The sequence below is a fragment of the Egretta garzetta genome, unplaced genomic scaffold (genome assembly GCF_000687185.1).
Source record: "Egretta garzetta isolate BGI_Z169 unplaced genomic scaffold, ASM68718v1 scaffold260, whole genome shotgun sequence".
NCBI classification, from domain to species: Eukaryota; Metazoa; Chordata; class Aves; order Pelecaniformes; family Ardeidae; genus Egretta; species Egretta garzetta.
The window spans coordinates 2,269,646-2,282,260 of NW_009258662.1; positions in this window are offsets into that span (position 1 = coordinate 2,269,646).

The following is a 12,615-nucleotide window of genomic DNA, read 5'->3' on the forward strand; positions in this document are numbered from 1 at the left end:
CAGGGAAGGGGTCGAGTCCCCATCCCTGGAGGTATTTAAAAGCTGGGCAGACGAGGTGCTTAGGGCCAGGGTTTAGTGGTGGGATGGCAGGGTTAGGGTAACGGTTGGGCCTGATGATCTTAAAGGGCTTTTCCACTGTCACTGAGGTGCAGATTAGGCAAGAAGGATTAGGCACAGAGTCTCATCCTCTAGCCGTCTCATCCTCCCTTCTCTGATCATACAATGAGCCAAGCACTTTGAACTGAAAGCTGAGATAATGTAAGGAAGTGGGGGTGGGGGTGCAGTATTCCTGCAACCCCTCCCTTGCAACACAGCATAGGCATGAGTCAAGATACACTTCCCCCTTCCTCCATCACCTCTCCAGGTAAAACTTACCTCTTATTTCACAACCATTCTCAGTTTTCTCTTCAGCTCTGAGTCAGTGCTGGTGCTTTTCTTCAAAATAGGAAATACAAGGAGTGGGTTTGTTTTGCCTTTTTTTTTTTCTTTTTTAATTGAGCACTCATTTGCAGCAAAGCGAGAAATGAAACTTGCATCAGATGAGCACATTAATGCAGAACAATAGTAAAGATCAATAAACAATTCAATCCTTTCTGAGAAAACAAGTCTGAAGCAACCTCCGGGAATCAAATAAAGTGCACATACACATGAACAGCAAAAACCAAATGTGCTGCATATTAATTCAAGCCAACTGCTTTTCCAGAGTAGAAGTTGAAAAACATAAACAAGTTACTACAAAAACAGAGGAAATTGGCTGGCATTTCCCAGTCTTCCTTTCACAGCTTTTGAAGATATTTGATAAGAGATCCTCTCAGTCTTTTGAAGTCAGGGACAGTCCATTTCCAACACCAATTGAAAGGCAGAGTCATCATTTTCAAAGGAAATAATGGATTCCATCCCAACTACATAAAGACCAACCTCCATCTCATGCATCACAGCTCCTCCTCCGATGGGACAAAGCAGATCAGAAGATGCCTGAGAGCTCCCAGGCAGAGTGTTTCCAATCAAGGGGACTGGTTAAAGAACAAATACCCAGAGGAAACAGAGCCAGACTCTGAGAAAGTGACCCCTTCTGAAGACAGACCTTTTATCATAATTGTGACACATTCAATACTTAAAGCCTTTTTCAGCCTCAAGTCCCGGTGGCAAAAACCCATTTCAAGCAGAAGTCTGGCTCCACCACTTGGCTATTTCCATTGATTTTCCTTGGCAGCTGCATGGATATTCCAGGGACTGAGGCCATTGAAAGGGCTTAGCTCAGCAGTTCCCAAGTTGTAGAAAACCTTAAGGTCATTCAGAGTGGTCTACATACACAAACAGAGACATGCAGGCTGAACCCATGGGTGGAAATGCACAGATATTTAAACCTGTCTCAGCATCTTTCCCTGGGGCAAGCAGGCAGCTGCCTGGGCAGCAAACACAGCCTGACTATCTCAGCTTCTTCTGCCCCTGTTCACGATTCGGTGCTGACCCAGGTGTTGTTGCCAGGATGCCACATCTTTCTCCTTCCTGGAGAACGGCACCCCTGCAAGTCAGTTTAATTGGCAAGGAATATTACTTCTGGGTTGGTCATATACCCTCCTAAATACCTCTCTGTGGCTCATAGCAGTACAAAAGAGCTCAGCAGAGTTATTACCACTTGCCATAATGAGCACACCACTCTGCTCAGGGGGGGTGTGCTCTTGCTAGGCCAGACCCGGACTGAGCTGAGTGAACTCCACACCCCCACTCTGTTCCTAAGAGAATGTTTGGATCTGAACTGCCATCAGGCCAACAACAGTTGTTGTGGATGGAAAGCAAAGAGACCATGGGGGTTCACATGTTTAAGTTTATTTCCATGGCTGTGTAGACAAAGTCTATTCCTCCCAACATAGACCAAGCTGTCAGCATCTACTCTTGTGAAGTACCTGGGCTAGGCTAGCCAGAGAGCAAGCTCACAGAAATTTCCCGATCTCCTCTCAGAGACAACATCATGCTCTTATTTCCCATTGGCCACAGAAAGAATATGCCTGAGAAAGTGCTGAATAAAACATGCCAGTGGACCTCCACTTTGTATTCTTCAGAGGTGATATGTTGCTCTTTCATCTAAAGTCATTAGCTCCTGGTGGTGTGTGTTGCTCCTGCTGGCTGTTGGTAAACATCAAGATCACCTTCAAAAAAAGTGGCGACCTTGCATGCCAGTCTTTGCTGCTTTTGTACTTAATACACTAATTTAAGACGGCCCTTTTTCAGGAAGCTCAGCCCATTGGCAGTGCTCCTCTTTTCTAAGCAACCTCTGGAGTTAATCATGTCACAAGGAAGAGAGGCACTGCATGAGGTCCCTCTCAACCTTTAGTCTGTGATCCTGTGAGCTGACTCCTACCAAAGCTCAAGCTAAGAGCAAACCGCCTTGTACCTCACAGATTTGCTTCTTTCAGTACTGTCCCTAAAACTGTTTATAACCTAAAATGGGATTTTGCCTGGCCAATAACTCAATCATCTATGCTCCCTGCATGAGCAAAATGGGAAACTCCAGAATGCAAGTCATCTCATACTAGCCAAACCTGTGTGGGTGAACTGATCCCAAAGTGTCTGTTCCTCTCTTTTAAATATTAAGGCAGCAGAGATGACCAGATCAGATGGAGGAATTTGAAGTTAGTGAAAGCAAACCCCTCACCGTTGTCCTGCCAAGACTAAAAGCTCATTTGCCTCCTAAGAAGAACTTGCAAGTTTCTTGTAGCGCAACCCTTGGAAACACCTGCCAGGGAGAACAAGGCAGAATATTTCTTCAGTTTTAAATATTTTTGTTTTAATAAGAAGTTTATCTCAGTTGGTGTTATAAATGTGCTTGTTCAGCAGATTGGATGGGGAGGTCAAGACACAAGTTCATTGGCATAAATCGCTCCCACTCTCAGCTGAGGTCTTGTCAGAAGCTGGTTAAAAGCACTCTTAAGGCTAAGAAAGGTCTATGTAGGGGACAAAGAGCCTTCACTAGGGTGAATCATCATCTGCTTTAATAGGGACACATCCTTCCCAGGGCTGCTGGGAGGACCTGCGTTCAGGAATGCTTTATTCTTGGAGGAAGTAATTTCCAAAAAAAAATACTAGGAAGGGTGGAGTCACTGCTGCAAGCTCTGATGTTATAAATTACTAAAACCTTTTTCATTAACCCATCATCTGATCTGCAGGAACTAACTACCCATATCTGTGGTCTTAACACGTATGGATTGCCAAAGTGCATCAGCCCGTGCTGCCTCTGTGGCAGGGCTGGCTCAGACCACTCGTACAAGCGCTTACCAGGGGCTCAGCTGATGGGTTATAGATTTCTAAGCCTTGTTCCTTAATTGCTTTGAGCCCTGTGTGTACCTGTCAGCCTAAGACATCTGGAGAACTCCTTTGAGCGAGAAAGCTCATCTGGGATGTGCAGTCGTATGTACTACCCACAGTAGGATCTACAGCAGTAGGATCAGTAGGATATATCGCACTAGGCATAAAGGCACTCTCAATTTTAACTGCAGTCTGCACTGCCTAGGTTAATTCCCTTGGTTATGTGCACAGAGGAATGGTCTGAGTTAAGGCATCACAACAGACTGCTGAGAACTTGGCTGTTTGAGATACAACCGGTGCCAACACAGCTGCACGTACAAAACCATAACTACTGGTCCTGATCAATAATCTCTCAGCACTGTGGGTATGTGGGCATGGAAGAAATCGAGACAGTGAAGAGTGCAAGGCTAGCATGCCTTCTGTCACTGCTGCGTTGATAAAAGACTGCTGGGCTCTAACTTACAGAAACTAATGATCCTCTGCGTGACCCAGATATATGGGAGGTGAAAGAGAGGCTCTGGGAAAAGAAGATTTAGGTTTCAGGCCCAGAAAGTCCAAGGAAGGAAGCTCTGGGAGCCATCTGAACTGGGCTTTGCTACTTTATTGTGTATTTCTTGTCTAACTAATACCATTCATAACGCTGGAATGTGTAGTAGCCCAAGAGAGAGTATGTTTTCTTTGTATATGAAAGCATAATAAAAGGAAAGCTTGCTCCCAGAAAGCTTCAGAGACTTAGGAAGAATATTGTTCATGTTTGAGAAGGCAGGAGAAGGATTAAAAAAAACCCACAGTGACGCACCCAGACGAGGACAGTAGATCACTGGTAGAGGTAGGAGATGAAGGCAGGTTTCCTGGCAGCCTATTGCTTTGTTCTCTTGCCTAGTCTGGTTGACAGAACCAAAAGCTGGAGGAAGGGAAGGACTGGCACATGACAAAAATAGGCAGATGTGATTTTTAGTAAGGATACCTGTTTGCACAACTACCAGGCTTCCTTATCTCTTTGACGCTTCTGTTCTATGAGCATAATTATTCACCTCCCCTTCTACTACCAATATCAAAAGCAGCAGAAAACCACGGACCCTCTTTTTCTGTGTTTCCCATCTCCATCCATTTTCTCTTGACATTTGCCATGAGTACGGAGTGTGCAGTCCAGTCAGAAGAGCAATGGCCTGCTGTGATGTACAGCATTTCGTGCTGGTACGAGTATGCATTTGCTCTGCTGGAGATACAGCCCTGAATTGGGCAAGGAGCAACAAAGAGCCCATAAAGGAGATCATTTATCCTTTTCCCAGACACATCCATGAAAGCAACTTATCTTCCCCTCATCCACCCAGAGTCAGGATGTAGCTCTTATCTGCCTGTAAACCAGACAGAGTGAAGCATGTTGCCCTTTAAGGTCAACCTGATGAAAAAAAAAAAAAAAAAAAAAAAAGAGAAGAAGCAGCATTTTTAAGCTTTGGTTTTTTTCCTAGCAGCTTGAAGGTGTTGGACAGGCCTGTCATCATGGCAACCACTGGGAAATGGGACTTCTGCCTGCCTTTTATCCTCCTCTTGGAGCACCTATCCCAAGTGTTGGAACTCGATTTGCAGGCAAACCCACTCAGCTGCTGTGCCAGTACGACGCTCGCTGGGGTTCAGCTGTCTAAAGGCTGTTGTCCATGAGTCTACAACTGAACTAGCCACACCAGGTTCCTTTTGTGCCCTGCAGAGAAAGATTTGGGGATACTGGTAGAAGAGAAGTTGGACATGAACCAGCAATGTACGCTTGCAGCCCAGAAAGCCAATCATACCTTGGGCTGCATCAAAAGAAGCATGGCCAGCAGGTCAAGGACGGTGAGTCTCAGCCTCTACTCCACTCTTGTGAGATCTCACCCAGAGTACTGTGTCCAGCTCTGGGGTCCCCAGCACAGGAAAGACATGGGCATGTTAAAGCAAGCCCAGAGGAGGACCACAAAAATGATCAGAGGGATGGAACAACTCTCCTATGGAGAAAAACTGAGAGCATTGTGGTTATTCATCCTGGAGAAGAGAAGGCTGAGGGGACACCTTATTGCAGCCTTTCAGTACTTAAAGGGGCTCATAAGAAAGATGGAGAAAGACTTTTTACCAAGACCTGTACTGACAAGACAAGGGACAACAGTTTTAAACGGAAAAAGGGTAGATTTAGATTGAATATAAGGAAGAAACTTTTTATGATGAAGGCAGTGAGACACTGGAAGAGGTTGCCCAGAGAAGTTGTGAATGCCCCATCCCTGGAAGTGTTCAAGGTCAGGTTGGACGGAGCTTTAAGCAACCTGACCTAGTGAAAGATGTCCTTGCCCATGGCATTGGGGTTGGACTAGAAAATCTCTAAGGGTCCCTTCCAACCCAAATAATTCTATGATTCCATGGTTCTATGTACACACTAGGGAGCTGGCCAATACAGTCAGTGGACAGCAAGGTACGATGCATCCTCTGCTGCCACAAATGTCTGTAGTGGGTGAGGTGAATCACATGCCTACCACTCCTGACTATCTGTTGACTATAAATGGAGCCTCAGTCCCCAGCTGAGAAGTGGCCTCCAGCACAAAAGATGCCCAGGTCAAGTGGGGTGACTCTTAAAGCTATGTCAGATGAATCCCACCCTAGTGACTCAGAGAGAAAGAATTGCATTAATATGGGCATGGGTGATGAAGTATTTCCTTTCATTTGTCTTCCAGTCTGACTCCTGGTCATTTTATTTGATGCTTCCTAGTTCCTGTGTTATGAATAATAGTGTGTTACCATTTCTTACTCACTTTCTCTGTTTTTCATCCACTGTTCATTGTTCTAAAATGGGGGTTTAGAAAAGAAACTAGAATGATGCCATACAAAAGACATGGATACAGTGCAGATTTAAGCAACTCCCTGCTGTTACTTTCTGTTTTGTTCATTATTCCCTTCCAGTAATTTCTAACATTCAGTTCCCCTGAGCTCTGATGATAAGATCTCTTTTCTGAGTGGAAGTAGCTACTCTAGAGACCATTGCTGTGTATAAATCTTTGGGGCTGCATTTCCCACATGTGTATTACCTTGCATTTACTAACACTCGGTTTCACCTGTCTCTTTGTTGCCCGGTGTCTCAAGAGCTTGAGATGTTCCTACAACTCCTGATGGGAATATTAGTTTCAATTACCATGAATAATTCTGTGTCATCAGCAAATTTTATCACTCTTTTATTGTCAGTCTTTTCCAAATCATTTACAAGTGTGTTCAAGAACACAGCTCCCAGTTGAAAATCCTGCAGGACTCTCCTGGCAATGCTTTTCCATTATCAAAACCAAGCAATTCTTTTTTTCTTATCTTTTAATCAATTAATAATCCACAAGAGTTTTTGAATCCTCTGTTGAAAGACCTTGCTGACAACTCTTCCATTTCCACTACACCAGCTGGATCATTCCACCACATGTTCACAAAGTCCTTCAAAATAGTTTGATTTGTGGGAAGTCATTCTCTAAAAGCAGAGTTTGGCTCTTCCTCTATACGTTGCATTTAGCCCTGAGACTATGGATGCTGTTCCTCCTTATAGACCATACCAGCAGGTTTAACACAGATGTCAGCATTACTGAACCACAGTTTCCCAGATCCTTCATGGTGCCCTTCTCAAAAATTCACAACACAATTGCTATTTTATATTCTGCTGACTGAAGTGACAGGCTACATACCACAGCTAATAATACAGTAGTTCCGTACCTCCATTCCCCAAGAACTCTTGAATCGTGTTTCCTTTCTTTTCATTGATTTTTTTAGAATTTATTTCACTAACCCTTCTGTTAGGAATCATGCATTTGAATGACCTTCTACCTCTTCCTCCCCAGGATAAATGCTCATGTAGGAACCATCCTAAACTACTCCATAGTTAGGATGGTTGGAAGAATTCATCAAGACTTTCTGCTGTACATAGTGGTCGTGTCTTCCTTGCACATGTCTTTTACTCCAGTTATGTCTAAGTCCCATGGAGTCCCTGGCAGACTCTTGCACCAATAAGTTTGAGGAAGGTTTTATTCCTATTTCATTACTTTAGTAAAATGGTTCTCAAAATCTTTTCAGCATGCTTTACTGATATTTTATGTTAAACTTCCAGACATTAAGCTCTTTTCTATTCTTCATTTCTCATTTAAATACTTCTAAGGATTGTCTGTTTGCTTCAATCACTTTTAGTCTTTTACTAACCCCTTGACTTAACTATCTAGGTCTAGTCTTTTAATACATGGTATATGTTTATCCTCTGAGTCTCCAGTTTGTTGCCTTCAAAGTATTTGCTGTGCCATCTATAGGCCTTTTTCACCTTTTGCCATTTCTTACAGTTTTCTTTTTGAAAGCTTCCCCCTTTAAACTAAGCTAAACTCCTTTTTTGGATATAAAGTTTCATTAGTGGACTCTTTTATCTTTTCTCTTTTGCAAGTATTTGAGCTTATGTACATTATATTCATTAGCACAGTACAGTGTAGGTTGCCTTTGGAAGCTGCTGGAATTCACAGGCGTCAGGAACAAGGAAATAAAATCCTGTGATTCCTCCTAAATCATGCCATGCTTTGCATAACTTTTTTTAACCATTTTTATAACTCCTGTAGGGAGCAGAAAAAGCACTAGACTCTGACAGTCATTGATAAGAGTACATTGAGGCATACATACAGGCCATCATTCAGTCATGGCCTGGAAAGAAGCTCTGAAGGTCTCTGGTACAATTTTCTGCTGAAAGCAAGGTTAACTTCAAAGTTAGATTTGGTTGTGCAAGATCTCATCCAGTCAGACTTAAGATATCTCTAAGGAGATTCAGCAGCTGTTGCAATAGTCAGTGATGTCCATGGTGAAGATTGCACCTTAAATCCAACCAGAATTTCCTTTTCTGCATCTTTTTACTTGTCTCTTGCCATATCCCTGTTCTCCTTTAAGGAGTGTCTTTTCTGAGCAAAGCTCATCTCCATCTTCTGTACAAGCCTCATAGTCTCCCCATCCAGTTCACATCTCTCCAATTTTTAGACAAAGACACTATACGAGACCATGTCAAAAGTCTTCCTTAAGTACAGGTAAACGGCATCAGCTGCTCTTGCCTGTCTGCTGAGCCACTCAGCTCAAAACAGAAGTCAAAGAACTTGTTCAAAACCAGTCTGTTCTCAGTAAACAATGCTGAATGTTGACAGTCACCTTCTTGTCCTTCAAGTGCCTGGAAGTGGCTTGCAGGGGAACTTACTCCATTATTTTCCCAAGAACTGAAGAAAAATTGACCAGATTTAAGTTCCTTGGACCCTTTCACTTGCCCCTTTGAAGATGAGTGTGATGCTTGCCTTCTTCCACCAGGAAACTCCTGGAGTTGCCACAGTCATTCATAAAACCTCACGATGACGTTGGCCAGCTCCCTCATCCCCCTTGAGCATGTTCTCTCCTGTCTCATGGACTTGTATGTGCTTAACTTACCATCATAGGCCCTAACCTAATCCTCCCCTACTCTGCTACAAGGCAGGTAGATCTGGGACGTTTGAGAGTAGAACTTGCCAGAAAATACTGAGGCTAAGAGAGCTCTATGTACCTCAGTTAGTTCCATCTAAACAGTCCTACACAGTGTTGTGGCAATGGAGAAAACATCTGCCTCTTACGATCCTTTCCTGGAGCAGTTTCAATCAGAGACACTCACTTTTAAGGGTAGCTTTTCTGTGCAATATCATCATCATTAGAACAGAATTAAGGAATACCTGCTGATCATATCAGCTGCTTGTTTTTGGAGCTAGAGCTGTTTTTCTCAACATATTGTGCAAGTCTAAGTGCTCAGTAAATACGAACCTTTCCCACAGATGTCAGGGAGAAGAGCTGTGTTTGTAGAGAGCCCGACCAACAGGACAGCCAGCACAGATATTGCTGAGTAGGGGGCAAGAGGAAAAGTAACCTCTTCATCACCGCTGCAGGACAAGGAGTCTCACCCACCAGTTACCATTTAACCCATGCTTCAGGATTAAAACCCAATGTATAACAACCATAAGCTGCCTGGAAAGCTGAGCTGGAAGAGCAGAGGAAGGCATGTTGCTGCAGTCCATCCCGTTTGTCATTTTCACAGGATCAGATTCTTACTTTGGTGTAGCTCAGGCCTTGCTCCTGATTTGTCTTGTACCCCAAAGCAGAATCTGGCTCTGGTTTTGCACAGGGTTGGGTTGGGAGGAAGGTTAGGACTGACCCATGCTTGCACCAAGGACCACGTCTGGAGCTCCTGGGCTCTGCTATTATTATGGGCCAATACGAACAAGAACATAGGTAGATTTTTAATCTGTTCCTTTTTGCACAGTGCTGAGCATCTTCCTTTCCCCCAGTCCCAGTGCTCCTGCCTTAAATTCAGCCCTCTCCTGCTGGGGATCTGGTCTGAATTCAAAATTAAATCTGCCTTTCATTTCTCTGCCTTCCCACATGCCAGTCTCCCTCCCCTCCCTCTACTTCCCATAATTTACGTTCTCCTGCTTCATTGACACAGATGGGATTCTATGTTTAAACAATGTTCCACCGTGTACCAGTTCCCCCTGATAAGTAAACTCAGTCCCAGAATGACTCAGCTCGTTGGCATGCAGGTAATTTCTCCAGCTCCCTCCCATGGCATTCCTCCCCAGTGCCTGCATCTGAGAGATTCCCACTGCAAGCAATCGGACGTCTCTGTGTGCCTTAGGTGGCTGGATAGTCTCTTTGCAGTGCACTTAACCTGCAAAGGTGAAATGCACAGATTTAATAGAAGTCTTCATAGCAGATCTGTCTTGAAAAACCTCTTATTGCCTTCATTCAAAGAAAGAGGCGCAGCGTTCAGAGAAGGATTGCCCAAAAGGGACCAAACACCTGCCAGCAGGTCCATATTGGTGCTGCTCTGAAGGTAAGATGCGTGCACAGGGTGACCCATCTCCATCCCCTGCAACTGCCTCGCAGAGCCCCTCTTTGGCCGTACCAGGACACTGGCTACCACATGTGGATCACTGGAGCTTGAGTGATAGCCAAGGCTGGGCTGGATGCTCAACAAGTGGTATAGACCTATCTGCTGGCTTGTCCTAGCAGAGAGCTAGCTCCTGGCTAGTCCTTCATCTCTGACCCATAGCTCTCTACACTCATGCTGATGAATTGTGAAGATTTCTCTGTGGTTGTTTTTGAGCTGTCTCGGCCCTCAAATGAGTGGTTGAGATGGATTGGAATAACACTGCAGAGGACGCTGCCAACACAGATAGACATCACTACACAGAGAACTGCAGCTTTTTTTCCCCAAACATGTGTTCCTCTTCTTCCCATAACTAGAATCAGTTTCTGGAAGGAGAGCCAAGCAGAGTGTCCCAATTAAAGTAATAATTCACTCCACAGATCTGCTGGGTTTGCGTCAGGATTACGAAAGCAAATCCAAGACAGTAACAAATGTACAGAGTAATAGTGTGCTGCTTAAAAGAGGGAGGAGGATCACATTCCTTGCAGCTAGGTAGGCTGACAGTGCAAAAGAAATAAGTACGCTTCATGCTCTCTTCGGGTAGGTACACTGAGTCCTCTGCCCAGCAAAGCATGTGAACCTTATCAACTGAACAGGGTCTTCGTACCTCCTTGAGAACTTCACTGGGCCAGGTCACACTTCTGAAGTGTGAGCCCCATCCCAGGTTTGTTTCTGCTTTGCAGTGGAATAATGCAGCCCCTGGGAACCCATCCCTCCACCTCCTCTTGCTCTCTTGGCCTCTCACCGCAGTAGTACCGGCCGTAAAGGTCAGCATTCCTCAGCTGGTCATTTCTCCATCCCCTCAAAAAACATTAGATGAGCTACATTACCTTTTTTGGTTCCAAAGAGAATACTTTGGTGTTCATCCACAAGTGAGAGGAGACCTAATTGTCCATTTTCTCATCTTTTTTTTTTTTTTCTCTGCTACCACAATGTCCAAAAATGTGTCTTTTTTTTTCCTTTCTTTTCTTTTTTTAATTTGAAATGGCAATGGCAGCTCATTGGCATGACTCCTGGAGTTTAGGCTTTGAATAGTGACAGGTTCCCTTTTTCCAGTTGCCTAAGTCACCCTGTATGTGGAGAGGGGTCAAAAATGTGCTCTTGTCACAGGTTTATCTGAAGGTGGCAGATCCAGATGATCCAATCTAACCATAGAGAGACATCCTCCTCCAGACTGAGTTGTGCTGATGAGGATATTACTGGAGGGCACTGCAGAATTCCCTGTGAACTGCTCAGATAAACATTCTCAAAGAGAGGGGGGGGGCAAAGAAATTAGAAATACATGAAATAATTTTAAAGTTGGAGGTGTCTAAAAAACATATTTTTTGATTCATTTCCAAATTGAAAGTTTGAAGTGTTAAATTGCAAAACTAGCTGTGATCTAAGTTGACCTTTCTTAAGAGTTTGCAGGGATAAGTAAAAAAGCCACCTGATTCTAAAATTAAGTGTTTAATTTTAAGACAAAACCAAAGCGATGACTCAACCCAACATGATTTTTGCTTGCTTTTCTATTTCTGTGAAGGAAAAAAGAAAAAAAAATTTATTTTGGTTTAACTAATATCAGTATTTTGATTTTGACTGACTGTATTTTCTGAGTATAGCTTCTGAGCCAAAAAATCTCCCCAGATGAAGACATAACACCCATTTTGATGCTAAGGTTTTCCACCATTCAGTGCAGAGTACCAGCTGATAACCATTGGACACTGTTTCTCTTTTCTTAGGGAGATCATCTACATTTAGGTAGGTATTTTTGGCAAATATCTATGAAAATGGGAGATCTCATCAACATCAAAATCAGAAATCTCTCCTAAGTTCCTAGGACGTACCCCTGTGCTCAGTCTGCTGTGGATGACCCTCTATGGGCACACCTGAATGTACCTCCAAGGTCTTCCAGGGAAGGACCTTGAAAATTAAGATAAGCCTTTGTTCCAACTAGAGAGACTGACTGAACTCCCGAGCAACAGATAGCTTTCTTTCTTTCAAATTTATTTCCAATTTTGACTCTGCTTATTGACTTCTAACCAGCAAATCCCATAAGCTGACTCCCTTCACACACAAAAGATGCATGGAAAACTGTGCAAATGCTTAAGAGCTGTTGGCTGAATCTGCTTTTTATTCCAAGAGGGACCTTAGACCAGTTCTCACATCCCAACTTAGTCAGGTCTAGCTGTAAAGATGAAGTGATTTTTAGGCAATGCTTCAGGAAGAAAATCAGGTGCACCAGAAAGAGTTTGTGTCTGGCCTGGTTACCTCCACGCACACTTTTAAGCAACTAAACCTGAGCTCTGGGATCGAACTCACAAATCTGTGTTCAAATTTTACATCATAAGTCCATCTAGGGAGCAGGA